Source organism: Pseudorca crassidens, chromosome 5 (genome assembly GCF_039906515.1).
Source record: "Pseudorca crassidens isolate mPseCra1 chromosome 5, mPseCra1.hap1, whole genome shotgun sequence".
NCBI lineage: Eukaryota > Metazoa > Chordata > Mammalia > Artiodactyla > Delphinidae > Pseudorca > Pseudorca crassidens.
In genome coordinates, this window is record NC_090300.1 from 132,366,220 (window position 1) to 132,383,751 (window position 17,532).

A 17,532-nucleotide genomic window follows, 5' to 3' on the forward strand; every position below is an offset into this window, starting at 1 on the left:
TCCTCAAGTTTTTAAAATATCAAATCAAATGCCATATAAAATTTATTATAAATAGATTTCCTACAAAAATATTATAAAGATGGAACTCATGAATCTACTAAAATATGCTTTTCCTTTTTTTCATATGTTTAGTCCTAAATAAGTGACTTGCTTAACTTTTATTTGATGATAATGGGGACATTTTGGCTAATCTTTGTACTATTACTTTCCTTTTGAGAGATATTAGAAAATTATATTTTTAGGCATACCTCATTTTATTGTGCTTTGCTTTATTATGCTTCACAGATACTGCGTTTTTGCACCTCATGTCTCTGTGTCACATTTTGGTAATTCTTATAATATTTCAAACCTTTTCATTATTATTGTTATATTTGTTATGGTGATCTGTGGTCAGTGATATTTGATGTCACTATTGTAATTGTTCTGGTGCACTGCAAATCGCAACCATATAAAATGGAGAACTTAGTCAATTATTGAAATGACAGCAAAGGATTTAAAATATTACGTCAACTTAGTTGATAAAGCAGCAGCAGGGTTTAAGAGAATTGACTCCAATTTTGAAAGAAGTTCTACTGTGGGAAAAATGGTATCAAACAGCTTTGCATGCTACAGAGAAATCATTCGTGAAAGTGTTACTGAGTCCAAACTCATGCTGCTTGCCACAGGATGGGTGAATAAATCAAGAAACTGAGCTGTTGGGGCAAGGTATAACGACTTTATTCGGAAAGCCAGCAGACTGAGTAGATGGCAGACTAGTGTCTCAAAGCACCATTTTACCTGAGTTAGAATTCAGGCTTCTTTTATACTAAAAGTGGGTGGGTGGGAGGCTGTGACTGGTTGTTGCAGACTTCTTGGTGCTGGCTGGACAAGAGGGTATGTGATAACCCTTTGTTCTTGCAGCTGTCCACTTAGGTCTAGTCACAATGTTCCTGTAAACTTTCAACTCGACCAATGTCATTTTCTGTTTTGTAACTTTTTATCTCTATGTGGATGAAAAGTGTTATGGCTTTAAATGTCCAGCCTAGAGGCAGAGACTTGACAAAGGGCTATATGTATATTTCAGGCTATAAGCACCATTCTATTAGACAAAGGTGCAGAACCAGCATGACAAAGCACAGAGAACAGAGCACAAAGTTTAGAGTTAAAGGAATAATAGCTCCAACATGGAGTCAGGTTTGTTCTTCTTTGTTATAAAAGGAAAAGTTAAATGATGCAGCAAACTTCACTGTCTTACTTTAAAAAATTTCCACAGCCATTCCAGCTTTCAGCAATCACCACCCTGATCAGTCAGCAGCCAGCAACATCGAGACAACATCCTCCAACAACAAAAAGATTACTATTCCCAGAAGGCTCAGATGATAGTTAGCGTTTTTTAACAGTAAAATATTTTTTGATTAAATTATGTATATTTTTAAGACATAATCCTATTGCACACTTAGTAGAATATAATATTGTGTAAACGTAACTTTTATATACACTGGCACTAAAACATTCACTTGACTCTATTTATCTATTCATTTTACTGTGGCGGTCTGGAACCACTCCCGCAATATTCCCCACATATGCCTGTGTATATATATGTATGTATGTATATATATATATATATATATATATATATGTGCGTGTGTATTATCAGAAAATGTAATAACTAATTTTGTTGCACTAAAGGTAGACTGAATACATTTATGTAATTAAGAAATTAGAAAAGTGTTTTATATATCTAGATCAGAGGTCAGCAAAGCTGTGGCTTATGGACTAAATCCAACCCACAGCCTTTTATTATTATTATTTTTTTGTAAATAAAGCTTATTGGAACACAGCCACCTCATTTATTTACATATTGTCTATGGTTGCTTTCAAGTGTAAAATAACAGAGTTTAGTTGCAGCAGAGACCTTATGGACCACAATGCTAGAATATTTATTATCTTTCTTTGCAGAAAAAGTTTGCCTATTTAGATGTATCCTGATTTAACACAATATGATATCAGAATTTAACACTTTGCCACAGAATATATTCTAATTAATTTATAATTAAATTTAATGGAAAAAGACTTGAAATTTCTGAGAGCATATTTATTTTGCTAAAAAGTGTATAATTATACTGTAGTCTTTATTTAAGTAATTTACGTTTTCATCAATCTAGGAAATACTGGCACATTGAATTTGGTTTTATGGTATGTTAAATTCTTTTTATCATTGCACATAAATAACTAATCAAAATAGATGTAACAAAAACAAAGAAAAAAGTGTTCATATCAGTTATTTAAAAACACTTGGTATTTTATATTAAAATCCATGAAATTAAACATTTGAGTACCTTCCTTAGCATTAAATATGTATTAAGCAGATTGAATAAATTTTTGCAAATATGGTGTGCCAAGAGAGTTTGATTTAAGAACTTTGGTGTTACTTTATTAAATATCTATTTTTTCACTATATTTAATAGATGGAAAAGAATGTTATTGGTATGTTTATTTTATTTATTGGTATGATTTCTTTCCAAGCACCAGAATGATAAATAAACAAATTGAAACAGGACTTTGGAATACTGCTTTCCACATAAAGTTAAAAAATTAAGTGTGGCTCAAATCCTGAGCTCATGGGTCATTTAGTGTTTATCCTCATTTGTAACAAGCTTGCATGTGACATTAGCAATCTGCACTTGTCATGCAGTTTGCATTTTTATTTAGGTTGGTGGATGCTGTGAAAATTTATTGATTGAAAGAGGGAAGCAGTTAATAGGAAGGATATGGTCAAGTCATAAACAACACTCTTTTATGGAGACAAAAGTTCACTAGACTGGCCTTACTCTAAAAAATACTCAAACAACCCAAGGAATTTTAAAAAGAGCAAAATTCCAATCCTGACTCAGTCTCCCCTGGATATGCATAACTGTCTTCCTGAAATTCATAATTTTAACTCATAATAAGAGTTTTCAAAAGATAGGCAAGAATACTGGGGGGGTGAATAATAACCCACTTCAATCCCTTTTTTGTTGTTGATAAAACCTAATATATGTTGTTTTACTCAACACAAAAATAGCAACTTAGTTTCACAAATTCCACTATCTAAAAGAATATGAACACTCAAAAAACTAACTTTGGTACAAATATTTCATATTGTTAAATTCTGTTTCTGTTCTCCAACTATCTACATCAACTTAAAGCACTGCATATTGGCATAGGGGCTGCTTTTTGAGTTTGAGGCAAACACAATCTGTGTGAATTGGGACCCACACATCCTTTTCATCCAAAGCTCCCTGGAGGCCCCAGCAATAATCTCTCTCAGACACCCCCTAACTCCCCATTGTCCAAACCCCTACAGAATTTGGTTAAACAAACAACTTTTTAGGTTGCATATCCCACCCACCAAAACATACTGTAAAAGCAACAGCCTACAGAAAGCAACACCTTGCTGTGGCAATTTATAATAATCCTCTGTATAATACTTAGGAGTCTTTAATTTTGACGTAATGGAAAATGTAACTCAAATTAGTTCAAACAATAAAGTGGGTTTACTGCCTCATCTATCAGGAGGGTTCAAATGCTCATGTTTTATTTGATTTTGTTGCTTTGCTACCTCATTAGGAAGCAGGATTCTTTAATTAGTCTACTTTGCCTTCCATAATGAGCTTTGTTTACCCTAAGGCTGGCTTTCTTCTGGGAAAGAAGATAACCACAGCAGTATACACATTTGTAGCATGCACCACCTCGAAAGGTACAGACAGGGCATGCTATTCTAAAAATATCTTCTCTAGTCTCATTTGCTGAGCTTTGATGAGTCCCATGGATACTTATTAATATTATGTCAGTTAGCTCAGCTTCGGCACCCGTGTTCCCTCATAAACTACAGATTGTGTGAAGGATTCATGGACGCTAAAAAAAAGTGTAGTTACCCAGAGACAGTGTTATGAATGTTAAGGAAGTAATGAAAATGTCCCTGACACACTAAATTATCAAATGACACTCCTAACCATCTGTAAATTCTAACTATACTTCTTAATCTTGTTAGTGTCTATTTTAAAAAATAACTCTGTCAAAGGCATCATCTTCTGGAAGTTAAAACATTATGTACCTTCAGTTACTAAAGACATCTTGCAACTATTCATAGAAAACTCATTTTAGTCCACATATTTATCTGTATGTCTTTCTTCAGAATGTAGAAGACAAACCAGGAATAAATGGTCCAATTCAATTATACAAAACAGATGCATTAGGAATCATCCACTTGTATGCTGGTTAGCCTACCAATCTACTAAAGAAGAGAACAGTAGTGTAATTCCCTATACTTACCATGAGCTACATTACCTCTATACCAAATATCGAAATAACAGAAAGCACAATGATCTCAAATATCAATTTTCCAACAATAGGGACAAATCTCCCTTTCATATTGATGATGGTAAACCTTGAATTAATTAAAAGAATTTGCAATGATGGAGTGATATTTATCTCTATTTAAAAAAATAGTAGCTTTTTTGTTTATCCTTAAAACAAAGTAAATAGAAGTCCCTAACCAGGTTTTAAACTTTTTTCCCTTATTCACATATTTCCTTCAGAAAAATGAAAACCTATATTTGAATGAAGCCCATGGTAATGTTTAAAGTTACTTGTTCTTTGTGTACATCATTTGCCTAAAAATATGTATAACACATTATAAATCAACTATACTCCAGTAAAAATTAATTTAAAAATATATATACTGTAAGTTTTCTGCTTGACAAGCATTGAATTTTTTACCAAGGGAGGAAAAAAAGGAAAAAAAAAAAAAACAAATGAAATAATTCCTAAAGGAGCACACTGATTAATGGAGTTATGCCAGTGGAAAATTAGAAGGGGAAGAGAGAATTCCTATCCTGGAGTGCTGTAGGAGAGGGAGGGAGGGCAACTAAGTCAGCTTTGAATACTTAGGGATGAGCACATAGAGAATTTATCCTTTACTTGAGAATAAATGTATGAATTAGATTTATCTTTATAGGGAAACAGAAAGAAGAGATTGTAAGAAGATGGGACATCTAACCACAGAAAGTTAGAACTGGAAAATGGTTAATTTGGGTTAAAGAGAGTATACACCAGATTACAAAATGCTTTAAATACTGTGAAAGGTGTTTAGATTTTTTTAACCAGTAAGAATGTTGAACTTGAGAATAGAATTGATAAATTTTCATGCTAGAAAAGTCCGTCGTTAGCACTATGAAGGAGAGATTGGCTTAGGGTGAGCAGAGAGCATGCTGCTCAGGACTTAAAGGAAGATCAAGCCAAAGAGGCAATTAGAAAAATCTAGGCTAATAGAATAAGCACATAACTTAGGGCAAGAATTATTGGATGAGTGAAAAACACTTTTAGAAGAAAGTTGTTTTAATGTGAAGGAAGGGGAAGAAATTTATAAATACATCAGGTTATGTTTCGAGCTATTAGAAAGCTACTTGCAGAAATGGCAAGAAGGGCAGAGTTTTATTCATGGCTTTATTCTTTTTTTGTTTTTTTCCTTAAACATTGATACAATCAGGTAAGGTCCCAGAGCTCTGGTTATTTCTAGTGAAAGCCCATCAATTGCTATCCTCCAAACACACAGCTTCATTACCACTATATCTCTAAATATATAAAAGACTAATTTCATCACACCTTAACTATCTTTTTATGTTACTGCCACAAAACACTCATGATTTCCAGGGACCTCATTACCTGGAATCTTATATCTCACCCATAGATGTGGACTGCTTCATATCTGAAACACTAGTTCCTCCTGATGTTCAGACTTAGCAAGCCTCTATCTCCTCAAGATTTTATTGAATATTATCTTCACCTTCTTGCACTAATTTAAATCTTTCTCCTTCCTGTGGAAATATATTTCTTAGAGCACTTTCCTTTTTTTCTCTCACAGTTTTTATAAGACTGGACATAGATGCTAGGTAAGTGTCCTATTTGCTCTTGATAATATCTTCCACCCTATTGTCACTCCCTTCTTTCTCCCAAATTTCCACTTTAAAAACTCATATACAGAAACAGACTCACAGATACAGAGAACAAACTAGTGGTTACCAGTGGAAAAAGGGGTGGGGTGGGGATGGAGACAAGGGAAGGGAAGGGGATTAAGAGGTACAAACTACTAGGTATAAAATAATTGAGATACAAGGATGTAATGTACAACACAGGGAATATAACCAATATTTTATAGTAACATTAAATGAAGTATAATCTATAAAAATATCACATCACTATGTAGTACACCTGAAACTTATATAACATTGTAAATCAACATAGTTCAATTTAAAAAACCTCATATACTTCCTAGATCTAATATCATTCTGTGTCACATACCACAGCTCTTACTCTAATTATTTACAGATTTTGGTTCACATTGTCTCTCATTCCATGAAGATGTCTCCACCTGCTTTATTTTCAAGCTCTTCAACATGGTACATTTTATAATTCCTTTTGCTATCAGTATCCACTTAGAAAATTCTTCTATTCTGTGAGCCTCTCAGTTCTTTTACTTCTTCTATAATTACTTTGTTCTCCACTCCAATTCCACTCCCTTGTCTGGAACAGATCATCACCAAAAACGATACCAAAATCTCAGACTAAAGAGTCTACTCTCCAATTGCCACCTTCTTTATTCCTTGTTATATCCCAGATTACCTCATCTCCCATGCTTTTTTAGTGATGGTCGTCGATTCTTTTCCAAACCCTTCATATCCTCCTCATTGTTTTTCCCTTCTTATGGAGCTCAGATTTCATTATAATCACTTCCTTTTATGTTTTTAAAGTTTATTTATTTATTTTATTTTTTTCTTTTTGGCCATGCTGTGAGACATGCAGGATCTTAGTTCCCGGACCAGGGATCAAACCTGCACCCCCTGCAGTGGAAGTGCAGAGTCAACTGCTGGACAGCCAGGGAAGTCCCATCACTTCCTTTTATTGATTGATTGATTGATTGATTTAACGTCTTTATTGGAGTATAATTGCTTTACAGTGGTGTGTCAGTTTCTGCTATATGACAAAGTGAATCAGCTATACGTATACATATATTCCCATATCTCTTCCCTCTTGCGTCTCCCTCCCACCCTCCCTATCCCACCCCTCTAAGTGGTCACAAACCACCTAGCTGATCTCCCTGTGCTACGCGGCTGCTTCCCACTAGCTATCTATTTTACATTTGGTAGTGAATATATGTCCATGCCACTCTCTTACTTCATCTCAACTTACACTTCCCCCACCCCCCGTGTCCTCAAGTCCGTTCTCTACGTCTGCATCTTTATTCCTGTCCTGCCCCTAGGTTCTTCAAAACCGTGTGTATATATATAATATATATATATATATATATTTTTTTTTAGATTCCATATATATGTGTTAGCATGCGGTATTTGCTTTTCTCTTTCTGACTTACTTCACTTTGTATGACAGTCTCTAGGTCCATCTACTTCACTACAAATAACTCAATTTCATTTTTTTTTATGGCTGAGTAGTATTCCATTGTATATATGTGCCACATCTTCTTTATCCATTTACCTGTCAATGGACACTTAGATTGCTTCCATGTCCTGGCTATTGTAAATAGCGCTGCAGTGAACATTTCCATCACTTCCTTTTATACACCCTCAGCTTACTCACCAAACTTCTTCTTTATTATGTTTTCTTGAAGAAATAAATAAATAAATAAAACCTGGTCAAATATAACATTATTTCTCATCAATGGTCACATCCAAAAAGATGCCTGTTGCTGCAAAATATGCCAACTGGATTCGTGTTAGTGCATGAACATTAATTTCAAGAACATCCTTAGTGTTTCAGGGCAGTCCAGTGACATTCTCCTACTGGGTTCACCCAGAACCCCTTACTGTCCTAAACAACTATTGGGCAACCTCTCTGTTCTAGCATTCCTTCCCTCCTCCCTGTTTCTCACTAACATGCTCACATGATGACATTGTAACTGGTTTCTTGGTGAAATATGTGAATTCAGAAGTAAAATTCTATAAGCGCACACCATTACATCCACTAACTCACTGCAGTTTTGGTGTTTCCCCCTATTCCTGTGAAAGGATATTTCATATTCCTTTCTATGACTGACCATCCCACTTATGTGATAGAGATCATCCACTCTTACCTATTCAAGAACACCACTCCTGCAACGCCCGTTCCCTTTCCTGCATCTCTACTTTTTATCCCGTTAATCTAATCATTCTCTTAACCATTAAATCATTGTAGTACTTCACACATCTTCAAAACAAAGCACAACAAAATCACTCTCTTTACCTTATGTATATTACTGACTATGCTTTATTTCACTACTCCTTTTAATTAGAAAACTTCTAAAAAAAGGTAGTCATTAACTGATGGAATTTTTTCCTTCTATTTTTTCTTTAACATATTCCAAACTGGCTAGCACTCCACATTTTACTGTAACCATCTTAATAGAGATATAATGTGGACACTGGTGAATTTCTTGTTTCCAACAAGTAGAAATGCTCAGAGTTTACCTTACTCAAAATGTGAATTGCAGGGGTCCTTGAAGATGGCGGAAGATGGCGGAGATCACCTTCCTCCCCACAGATACACCAGAAATACATCTACACGTGGAACAACTCCTACAGAACACTTACTGAAGGCTGGCAGAAGATCTCAGACCTCCCAAAAGGCAAGAAACTCCCCTCGTACTTGGGTAGGGCAAAAAAAAAAAAAAAGAAAAGAAAAAACAGAGACAAAAGAATAGGGACGGCACCTGCACCAGTGGGAGGGAGCTGTGAAGGAGGAAAAGTTTCCACACACTAGGAAGCCCCTTCGCGGGCGGAGACTGCAGGAGGCGGAGTGGGGAGCTTCGGGGCCGCGGAGGAGTGCACAGCAATAGGTGCGGAGGGCAAAGCGGGGAGATTCCCGCACAGAGGATCGGTGCCGACCGGCACTCACCAGCCCGAGAGGATTGTCTGCTCACCTGCCGGGGCGGGCGGGACGGCGAGCTGAGGCTCGGGTTGCGGCTTGAACATAGCCTGAAGGGGTTAGTGCACCACAGCTAGCCGGGAGGGAGTCCGAGGAAAAGTCTGCACCTGCCGTAGAGGCAAGAGATTTTTTCTTCCCTCTTTGTTTCCTGGTGCGAGAGGAGAGGGGTTTAAGAGCGCTGCTTAAAGGAACCCCAGAGACGGGCACGAGCCGCGGCTAAAAGCGCAGACCCCAGAGACAGACGCGAGCCGCGGCTAAAAGCACGGACCCCAGGGACGGGCGGGAGACGCTAAGGCTGCTGCTGCCGCCACCAAGGGGCCTGTGTGCGAGCACAGGTCACTATCCACACCCCTCTTCCGCGGAGCCTGTGCAGCCCGCCACTGCCAGGTTCCCAGGATCCAGGGACAACTTCCCCGGGAGAACGCACGGTGGGCCTCAGGCTGGTGCAACGTCACGCCGGCCTCTGCCGCCGCGGGCCCGCCCTGCACGCAGTGCCCCACCCTCCACCCCGGCCTGAGTGCACCAGAGCCCCCAAATCAGCGGCTCCTTTAACCCTGTCCTGTCTGAGCAAAAACCAGACGCCCTCCAGCGACCTACACGCAGAGGCAGGGCCAAATCCAAAGCTGAGCCCCTGTGAGCTGTGAGAACAAAGAAGAGAAAGGGAAATCTCTCCCAGCAGCCTAAGAAACAGTGGATTAAAGCTCCACAATCAACTTGATGTACCTGCATCTGTGGAATACGTGAATAGACAACGAGTCATCCCAAATTGAGGAGGTGGGCTTCGAGAGCAAGATCTATGATTTTTTCCCCTTTTCCTCTTTTTGTGAATGTGTATGTGTATGCTTCTGTGTGAGATCTTGTCTGTATAATTTTGCTTCCACCATTTGTCCTAGGGTTGTATCCGTCCATGTTTTTTTTTTTTAATTTTTTTCTTAATAATTAATTTTAATAACGTTATTACACTTTACCTTCTTTCTTTCTTTCTTTCTTTCTTTCTTTCTTTCTTTCTTTCTTTCTTTCTTTCTTTCTTTCTTTCTTTCTTTCTTTCTTTCTTTCTTTCCTTCCCTCCTTTAGACAACGAATCATCCCAAATTGAGGAGGTGGTCTCTGAGAGCAAGATTTATGATTTTTTCCCCTTTACCTCTTTTTGTGAGGGTGTATGTGTATGCTTCTGTGTAAGATTTTGTCTGTATAGCTTTGCTTCCAGCATTTGTCCTAAGGTTCTATCCGTCCCTTTTTTTTTAATAAGTATTTTTTTAATTCAATAACTTTATTATACTTTATTTTATTTTACTGTATCTTCTTTCTTTCTGTCTTTTTTCCTTCTTTCCCTCCTTGCTTCCTTCCTCCCTCCCTCCCTCCCTCCTTTCTTTCCTTCTTTCCTTCTTTCCTTCTTTGCTTCTTTCTTTCTTTCTTTGTTTCTTTCTTTCTTTCTTTCTTTCTTTCTTTCTTTCTTTCTTTATTTATTTATTTATTTCTTCCTTCCTTCCTTCCTTCCTTCCCTCCTTTCCTTCTTTCTTTCTTCATACTTCTACTAATTATCTCTACTTTTTCTCCCTTTTATTCTGAGCCGAGTGGATGAAAGGTTCTTGGTGCTACAGCCAGGAGTCAGGGCTCTGCCTCTGAGGTAGGAGAGCCAACTTCAGGACACTGGTCAACAAGAGACCTCCCAGCTACACATAATATCAAAAAGTGAAAATCTCCCAGATACCTCCATCTTAACACCAGCACCCAGCTTCACTCAACGACCAGCAAGCTACAGTGCTGGACAACCTATGCCAAACAACTAGCAAAACAGGAACACAACCCCACCCATTAGCAGAGAGGCTGCCTAAAATCATAATAAGGCCACAGACACCCCAAAATACACCACCAGACGTGAACCTGCCCACTAGAGAGACAAGATCCAGCCTCATCCACCAGAACACAGGCACTAGTCCCCTACACCAGGAAGTCTACACAACCCACTGAACCAACCTTAGCCACTGGAGACAGACATCAAAAACAGCGGGAACTACGAACCTACAGCCTGCAAAAAGGAGACCCCAAACACAGTAAGATAAACAAAATGAGAAGACAGAAAAACACACAGCAGATAAAGGAGCAAGATAAAAATGCACCAGACCTAAGAGATGAAGAGGAAATAGGCAGTCTACCTGAAAAAGAATTCATAATAATGATAGTAAGGATGATCCAAAATCTTGGAAATAGAATGGACAAAATGCAAGAAACAGTTAACAAGGACCTAGAAGAAATAAAGATGAAACAAGCAACGATGAACAGCACCATAAATGAAATTAAAAGTACTCTAGATGGGATCAATAGCAGAATAACTGAGGCAGAAGAACAGATAAGTGACCTGGAAGATAAAACAGTGGAAATAACTACTGCAGAGAAGAATAAAGAAAAAATAATGAAAAGAACTGAGGACAGTCTCAGAGACCTCTGGGACAACATTAGACACAACAACATTCGAATTATAGGGGTTCAAGAAGAAGAAGAGAAAAAGAAAGAGACTGAGAAAATATTTGAAGAGACTATAGTTGAAAACTTCCCTAATATGGGAAAGGAAATAGTTAATCAAGTCCAGGAAGCACAGAGAGTCCCATACAGGGTAAATCCAAGGAGAAATATGCCAAGACACATATTAATCAAACTGTCAAAAATTAAATACAAAGAAAACATATTAAAAGAAGCAAGGGAAAAACAACAAATAACACACAAGGGAATCCCCATAAGGTTAACAGCTGATCTCTCAGCAGAAACCCTACAAGCCAGAAGGGAGTGGCACGGCATACTGAAAGTGATGAAGGAGAAAAACCTGCAACCAAGATTACTCTACCCAGCAAGGATCTCATTCAGATTTGATGGAGAAATTAAAACCTTTACAGACAAGCAAAAGCTGAGAGAGTTCAGCACCACCAAACGAGCTTTACAACAAATGCTAAAGGAACTTCTCTAGACAAGAAACACAAGAGAAGGAAAAGACCTATAATAACAAACCCAAAACAATTTAGAAAATGGGAATAGGAACATACATATCGATAATTACTTTAAATGTAAATGGAATAAATGCTCCCACCAAAAGGCACAGATTGGCTGAATGGATACAAAAACAAGACCCTTATATATGCTGTCTACAAGAGACCCACTTCAGACCTAGAGACACATAGAGACTGAAAGTAGGAGGATGGAAAAAGATATTTCATGCAAATGGAAACCAAAAGAAAGCTGGAGTAGCAATTCTCATATCAGGAAAAATAGACTTTAAAATAAGGACTATTAGAAGAGACAAAGAAGGACACTACATAATGATCAAGGGATCGATCCAAGAAGAAGGTATAACAATTGTAAATATTTATGCACCCAACATAGGAACACCTCAATACATAAGGCAAATACTAACAGCCATTAAAGGGAAAATCGACAGTAACACATTCATAGTAGGGGACTTTAACACCCCACTTTCACCAATGGACAGATCATCCAAAATGAAAATAAATAAGGAAACACAAGGTTCAAATGATACATTAAACAAGATGGCCTTAATTGATATTTATAGGGCACTCCATCCAAAAACAACAGAATACACATTTTTCTCAAGTGCTCATGGAACATTCTCCAGGATAGATCATACCTTGGGTCACAAATCAAGCCTTGGTAAATTTAAGAAAATTGAAATTGTATCAACTATCTTTTCTGACAACAACTGCATGAGACTAGATATCAATTACAGGAAAAGATCTGTAAAAAATACAAACACATGGAGGCTAAACAATACAATACTTCATAATGAAGTGATCACTGAAGAAATCGAAGAGGAAATAATAAAATATCTAGAAACAAATGACAATGGAGACACAACGACCCAAAGCCTATGGGATGCAGCAAAAGCAGTTCTAAGGGGGAAGTTTATAGCAATACAAGCCCACCTTAAGAAGCAGGAAACATCTCGAATAAACAACCTAACCTTGCACCTCAAGCAATTAGAGAAAGAAGAACAAAATAAACCCCAAAGCTACCCGAAGGAAAGAAATCATAAAAATCATATCAGAAATAAATGAAAAAGAAATGAAGGAAACAATAGCAAAGATCAATAAAACTAAAAGGTGGTTCTTTGAGAAGATAAACAAAATAGATAAACCACTAGCCAGACTCATCAAGAAAAAAAGGGAGAAGACTCAAATCAATAGAATTAGAAATGAAAAAGAAGTAACAACTGACACTGCAGAAATAAAAAAGATCATGAGAGATTACTACAAGCAACTCTAGCCAATAAAATGGACAATCTGGAAGAAATGGACAAATTCTTAGAAATGCACAACCTGCCAAGGCTGAATCAGGAAGAAATAGAAAATATGAACAGACCAATCACAAGCACTGAAATTGAAACTGTGATTAAAAATCTTCCAACAAACAAAAGCCCAGGACCAGATGGCTTTACAGGCGAATTCTATCAAACCTTTAGAGAAGACCTCACACCTATCCTTCTCAAACTCTTCCAAAATATAACAGAGGGAGGAACACTCTCAAATTCCTTCTACGAGGCCACCAAAACCAGACAAGGATGTCACAAAGAAAGAAAACTACAGGCCAATATCACTGATGAACATAGATGAAAAAATCCTCAACAAAATACTAGCAAACAGAATCCAACAGCACATTAAAAGGATCATACACCATGATCAAGGGGGGGGTTATTCCAGGAATGCAAGGATTCTTCAATATACGCAAATCTATCAATGTGATAAACCATATTAACAAATTGAAGGGAAAAAAACCATATGGTCATCTCAATAGATGCAGAGAAAGCTTTTGATAAAATTCAACACCCATTTATGATAAAAATCCTGCAGAAAGTAGGGATAGAGGGAACTTTCCTCAACATAATAAAGGCCATATATGACAAGCCTACAGCAAACATCATCCTCAATGGTGAAAAACTGAAAGCATTTCCACTAAGATCAGGAACAAGACAAGGTTGCCCACTCTCACCACTCTTATTCAACATAGTTTTGGAAGTTTTAGCCACAGCAATCAGAAAAGAAAAGGAAATAAAAGGAATCCAAATCAGAAAAGAAGAAGTAAAGCTGTCACTGTTTACAGATGACATGATACTATACATAGAGAATCCTAAAGATGCTACCAGAACACTACTAGAGCTAATCAATGAATTTTGTAAAGTAGCAGTATACAAAATTAATGCACAGAAATCTTTGGCATTCCTATATACTAATGATGAAAAATCTGAAATTTAAATCAAGAAAACACTCCCATTTACCATTGCAACAAAAAAATAAAATATATAGAAATAAAGCAACCTAAGGAGACAAAAGACATGTATGCAGAAAATTATAAGACACTGATGAAAGAAATTAAAGATGATACAAATAGATGGAGAGATATACCATGTTCTTGGATTGGAGGAATCAACATTGTGAAAATGACTCTACTACCAAAAGCAATCTATAGATTCAATGCAATCCTATCAAACTACCACTGGCATTTTTCACAGAACTAGAACAAAAAATCTCACAATTTGTATGGAAACACAAAAGACCCCGAATAGCCAAAGCAGTCTTGAGAACGAAAAACGGACCTGGAGGAACCAGGCTCCCTGACTTCAGACTATACTACAAAGCTACAGTAATCAAGACAGTATGGTACTGGCACAAAAACAGAAAGCTAGATCTTTGGAACAGGATAGAAAGCCCAGAGATATATCCATGCACATATGGTCATCTTATCTTTGATAAAGGTGGCAGGAATGTACAGTGGAGAAAGGACAGCCTCTTCAATAAGTGGTGCTGGGAAAAATGGACAGATACATGTAAAAGTATGAGATTAGATCACTCCCTAACACCATACACAAAAAATAAGCTCAAAATGGATTAAAGACCTAAATGTAAGACCAGAAACTATCAAACTCTTAGAGGAAAACATAGGCAGAACACTCTATGACATAAATCACTGCAAGATCCTTTCTGACCCACCTCCTAGAGAAATGGAAATAAAAACAAAAATAAACAAATGGGACCTAATGAAACTTAAAAGCTTTTGCACAGCAAAGGAAACCATAAACAAGACCAAAAGACAACCCTCAGAATGGGAGAAAATATTTGCAAATGAAGCAACTGACAAAGGATTAATCTCCAAAATTTACAAGCAGCTCATGCAGCTCAATAACAAAAAAAAAAACAACCCAATCCAAAAATGGGCAGAAGACCTAAATAGACATTTCTCCAAAGAAGATATACAGACTGCCAACAAACACATGAAAGAATGCTCAACATCATTAGAGAAATGCAAATCAAAACTACAATGAGATATCATCTCACACCAGTCAGAATGGCCATCATCAAAAATTCTAGAAACAATAAATGCTGGAGAGGGTGTGGTCCCACTGCTGGTGGGAATGTGAATTGGTTCAGCCACTATGGAGAACAGTATGGAGGTTCCTTAAAAAACTATAAATAGAACAACCATATGACCCAGCAATCCCACTGCTGGGCATATATCCTGAGAAAACCAAAATTCAAAAAGAGTCGTGTACCAATGTGTTCATTGCAGCTCTCTTTACAATAGCCCGGAGATAGAAACAACCTAAGTGCCCATCATCGGATGAATGGATAAAGAAGATGTGACACATATATGCAATGGAATATTACTCAGCCATAAAAAGAAACGAAATTGAGCTATTTGTAATGAGGTGGATAGACCTAGAGTCTGTCATACAGAGTGAAGTAAGTCAGAAAGAAAAAGACAAATACCATATGCTAACACATATATATGGAATTTAAGAAGAAAGAAAAATGTCATGAAGAACCTAGGGGTAAGACGGGAATAAAGACACAGACCTACTGGAGAACGGACTTAAGGATATGGGGAGGGGGAAGGGTGAGCTGTGACAGGGCGAGAGAGAGTCATGGACATGTACACACTAACAAACGTAAGGTAGATAGCTAGTGGGAAGCAGCCGCATGGCACAGGGATATCGGCTCGGTGCTTTGTGACTGCCTGGAGGGGTGGGATAGGGAGGGTGGGAGGGAGGGAGACGCAAGAGGGAGGAGATATGGGAACATATGTATATGTATAACTGATTCACTTTGTTATGAAGCAGAAACTAACACACCATTGTAAAGCAATTATACCCCAATAAAGATGTTAAAAAAAATAAAATAAAATAAAATAAGGAATGGGGTGGAAATATCCGGACCCCAAGATAGCTAAAAAAAAAAAAAAAAGTGGATTGCATTTCCAACATTAACCCCTATTTCCTCTTTCTTGAAAAACCTCCTTAACTTGGCTTCCAGGTAACAATTCTTTCTTTATTTTCCTACATTTCACTGTCCTTTTACTGCTGCATTCTCATCTTTCTAACATCCAGGTGTTGGTGTGTCTCAGAATTCAGACAGACATCTGACATTCTCTATTTATAATCACCTCCTCAGTGTTTATTTCATACCATGAATCTTAACATTGTATGAATCTTAACATCTAAGTTCTTTCTCTTTTATTTATTACATACAACTAGGATCTCTCCTGTGAATTTCAAACCCATATTTAACTCTCTATGGGACCCTTATACTTGGTTGTCTAATAGATACCTCAAGTTCATCCTCTACAAAATCATACTCTGAATGGATGTTCCCTCTCAAACTTGTACACCCTATAATCTTCCCCTTATCATACTCTATTCTCTCAGTTAATCAAGTCATTCTTCTACTCCATTCCAATTAGAACGTGGACTCTGAATGTTTTGCTCATGGCTCTTTTATAACAAAAATAATATTTGACGTATAGAAGATCTTCAATAAATAACTACTGAATGAATGGATAAAAGAATGAAAATAAGAGGAGGGAGATGAATTTGGCTTTGGATTTTTTTAAAATTTTTTATTGGAGTATAGTTGCTTTACAATGTTGTATGAGTTTCTACTGTGCAGCAAAGTGAACCAGCTATACGTATACATATATCCGCACTTTTTTGGATTTCCTTCCCATGTGATTAGAGCATCCTGTAAAGTGAAAATTTTATAGGCAATTTAATATTAAGTCATTGTGATGCAGATAGTAGCTCAAATAAATAAAATGGTAGGACTTATTTAGGGAAAGTGTGACAATTGAGGAGAGGAAAAATCTAAGGACAAAATTTTATGGAATGACAACTTTCAAGCCTTGGGGAGAGATAATAGTGGTTGAAAAAAGAGAAATAAATTATTAGAGACACATAATGAATATAAGTGTGATTAAAATCAGAGGAAATGAGAAAGGGATTGCAAAATTGTCCAAGAGACAAGTTAAATAAGAACTTGAATTGACAAAAAGAGGGTCCTTGGGCAGATATTTAAGGCAGGTTTAAAGGAATTGTTAGAGTGCAAGCCAAGTTACAGCACATGGAAGATTCAATGGGAAAGAAGGAGGTAGAAACTCTGAGCACAGATTGTAGCTCTATTACTCTTGGCTGTTAGAGGAAGAAGAGGTTCAGAAAGGTGGCTGGAAATGGGGCAGGGAGTAAGAGACTGCAGTTTTCTCTATTAATATGAGAGAAAATCTACATGTGCCAGGAAAAGGAGACAGTAATTAAGGAACATA